The following is a 3,935-nucleotide window of genomic DNA, read 5'->3' as shown; positions in this document are numbered from 1 at the left end:
GGTGGCGGTGATGGCGGCGGCGGCGGCGACGGCGATAGTGGTGGTGGTGGTCGTAGTAGTAGTAGTAGTAGTAATAATAGTAGTAGTGGTGATGGTGCCGGCAACAGCGGCGGCGGCGTTGGTGGTGATGGTGGCGGCGGTGATGATGATGATGGTAGAGGTAATTGTGGCAGCGGAGGTGATGGTGGCGGAGGCAACGGTGGCGGTGACAGCACAACGATGGTGGCGGAGGTGGTGGCGACGATTATCTGTCTGTACCTATACGCCTGTTTCCCTGCATGCATGCTTATTCGTCTCCTTCTTCTACTGTTCCTCCTCTTCCTCCTTCTTGTCCTCTTCCTTCTTCTTATTCTCCTTCTCTTCCTTATCCTCCTTCTCCTCTTCCTTCCCTTCTTTCTCCTTTTCCTCCTTCTCCTTCTCATCCTTCTCCTTTTCTTCCTCATCCTCCTCCTTTTTCTCTTTCTCCTTCTTCTTCATCTTCTTATCCTCATCCTACTTCTGTCTCGTCCATTATATCCCTTTTACATTCCTCCTCTCGCAGCCGTGCGTTCTTCCGTCTTACCTACGGATTATAGGATTCACCTACGCCTCTCTTTGGCTACCTTTCCTTTTGTTTTTACGCGTTCCCCGCGCGGAAGTTTATAGCTGAGAATTTTCCGGTTTCGATGACTGTGTGCGCACAATGTAGCGATATTCGTTTAAGATTCGCTCGAGCTGCTCGAAGACCGCTCGAAACCAATGAGTCTTGCGTGTTTCTACGTATAGGCGACACGCGATTAAATATTCCTGTACTTGTTACAGCCATTCAACTTTCCATCCAATCTTATTATTCGATTTCGATGGTTTCGTGTTGAAACCAGTATGATTACGTTTGAATTGAGAATGCATCTGACGATTTCTTATAAAAAGAATTAAAAAAAGTTTCGACGGATTTTATTTACCGAATTTATTTTAAAAACCATTCTCTCTCTCTCTCTCTCTCTCTCTCTCTCTCTCTCTGTTACGGATGATTTACAAACGGCACTTGTTCGTTTTTGACGACATGAATGACGTTTAAGCCAGATTTCATAATGCGAGAAATTTCAACGTGATAAGAAAACATGAGAGTCCATTACACCGTAAATTCGACGCGTCTGTGACAACTTTGTCCAACCGTCCAACGAATTACATTTTCAACCGGAATATCAACCGTAGTCTATTGGAGTGGAACAAATAGTATCAAGAACGACGGCATCCGAAAGCAACACTCGACGAGCAAACATCTCGTATAAAAGTTGCTTCGATTTGTTTGCAATAATTCGCGCAACGTTCACACGGAATCTCCGCGGAAGGTAACAGAACTTGGAAAGTTCTTACGTGGTCTCACACCGCCGAAAGACGTCGAAGGGATGGACGTTTTAAAGAGACTTCCGGTCGTCTTGAGAGGTCGCGTGGCTGTCGGATACGACAGGGGTGAGAGACCGCGGTTTGCTCTCGATCGGCCGTCGCGATCCGAATCATCTCGAGACCAGGCGCGCGCCCGAGTACACGTTGATGCAAGTACACGGTAGGGTAAAAAAAGAAAAGGGGGATAAAATTCGACACGGAAGACGATACGCACCGTTCCAGCGGCAAGGTGCAATGGTGATTGGTGGTTGCACCGCGCTGGTAGGTCTCTTTTATACTGCGCGGCTCGGCGCGACCCCCGACAAAGCGGTACCGCCCCCTGGGCACGTGACGATGCTGGATCTGCCACCAGGGATACTACTACTATGCGCTCCTTGCAGCGCACCCCGTCGCGACTACCGTTAGACCACCCCACTACGGACACCCGCACCCTTCCATCCATCCTTCCTTGCACAGCGATGCACTCTAATTGATATCGTTATGTGACGACGCGCGAGCACGGACGCGACTTTGTGCCCGTGTCGCAAACGATGCGTCTCGTATTTGCTCCGGCAAAGAATTGTCCGCGCGGAATTCGTTTAGCTGTCGATTCGTCGATAGGCGCGTCAATGATTAACATGTCGACTGTCAAGGAGAGGAACAAGTCTCCCCAGTGGCACTGACACTGTTAACGACTTGGTGCGTTTGTCACCAGTAGAATCGTTGCGATTTTTACACGTGTAATAGACGGTGTTATGCTCGGTCTATGCTACGTGACGTTCTGTTGATTTGCAAATTGATGGGGTGGTGTCCGACGTATGGCATCGACACGGGGATGGAGGCTCGTCGAGCGAGACGACTCGAAACGAGTGAATCTAGTCTGTATATGGTCCGGCCCAAGCCGTCTGCCTACTGCGTGCAGTCAATGAACGTGATTCACTGTTCCTTGACGGAGTCTGAGGTAGACGGACGGACGGACGGGCGGGCGGGATAGCAGCCGGTATGGTCAGCGGCGCAGTAGGAGGAAAAGCGTAATACGAGACTGTTGGACCACGACTGAGAATGGCGCGAGCACATTGGTAGAGGGATCGCGTCAACGCGTTACGCGAGTAACGGCCGAGGGAGAAGGAGAGAGAGATAACGAGGTCGCGAAAAGAAGGCGCAGCAGAAGGTAGAGAAGGGCGGAACGCTTAGGCGAGCGAAGCGCGACGACAGGACGAAGAAAAAAGAGAAATAGATGCGTTGAGGAGATTTTCTCTCCTCCTCCTCCTCCTCCTCCTCCGTGTCTCTCGTCCGCGAGGAGCCGCGATCCTCCTCGCCTCTGATTGCCTTCCGTGGAGCGGCAAAAAGCGATCGATCGGCCGGCCGATCGACCGATCGATCTCGGGAAGTGTCGCGCGGAGAACCGCGCCGGGCTCTTGTTCGGGACTACAGTCTAGACTCTCTTCAATGGACGGCCACCGGACTGAATCGTCGTTCGTTTATCAACGGCTGTCTTTGCGCCGCCCTGCGGTTCGGTGGTGCCGCGAGAATGAGAAAACTCAATTCGCGAGCCGCCCCGAGCTTTTATTCGTCGGCGACTCGCGTCGTCGTCTCGCGATCTATCGCCTCGCGACATCTGGGATCTTACTCGTGGCAAACATTAAACATGTCCTTTTAATTTCAAGTTCCGCCTTTTTATACGTATGTCACAACGTATAACGTTGTTTCAGTCAGAGAATCAGAAAGGCATATTTAGACCCGTATTAATAATCATCACTTGTGAAACATCACTGTGTGTCCCACGTGAGATATCTAGTTATGAATTTAGTTAAATTTTTTACTTAAATCACATAATATATTATATTTGCAATCGCGATTTAGCTAAAAGATTCATATCTAACTTTAAATCTCGTCTGAGGCAAGTAACTATTAATAGTGCTTTTAGGCGTATTCCGTATTAATGGTCGTTACTTGAAACTTGTCTCAGGTGAAACATTCAGATTTTTATTTAGAGTTAAACCTGAATTTTTCAGTTGAATCACGATTATAAATGTAACGTTACATGTATTATATGTATTAAGTAAAACACTTCTAAATTCACATTTGAATATTTCACGTAGGACAAGTTTCAAGTACGTGTCCAGGATATGGCTTCTAGTCGCGCTATCGCCGTATTAGAATTCGTCGATCTAATCGTTGGGATCGTTTGCGTGACACATCGCGAAGCGATGTCGCTCTCGCGATTTTCTCGTTGCGCTTTCTCGCGCTGATCCTTCCGGCGTAGCCGGTGTGTATCCTCGAGACGAAGCGCAACGAGGCTCCATTCATATCCCCGTGACAGAGAGTCGCGAATCACGGGTACTATCGACGACGACTCGACTCGATATGGCAAGAGTCAGTCTACCAATCTGCACGAAAGCGCAAAAACTCAATGGAACAAGTCGGAATGGGGCAGAATGAATGTACGGTGCGCGGCGCGGACACGCGGATGTCGCCGATTTGGTCGATTTAAGGCACGGCTGGGGCCGAGAGAAAAAGAGACAGAGAGAGAGAGAGAGAGAGAGAGAGAGAGAGAGAGAGAGAGAGAG

The sequence above is a fragment of the Odontomachus brunneus genome, unplaced genomic scaffold (genome assembly GCF_010583005.1).
Source record: "Odontomachus brunneus isolate Ranch 3 - 2012 unplaced genomic scaffold, Obru_v1 Obru_scaffold_063, whole genome shotgun sequence".
NCBI classification, from domain to species: Eukaryota; Metazoa; Arthropoda; class Insecta; order Hymenoptera; family Formicidae; genus Odontomachus; species Odontomachus brunneus.
The sequence above is the reverse complement of the archived record's forward strand: the minus strand, read 5'-3'. Positions refer to the sequence as shown.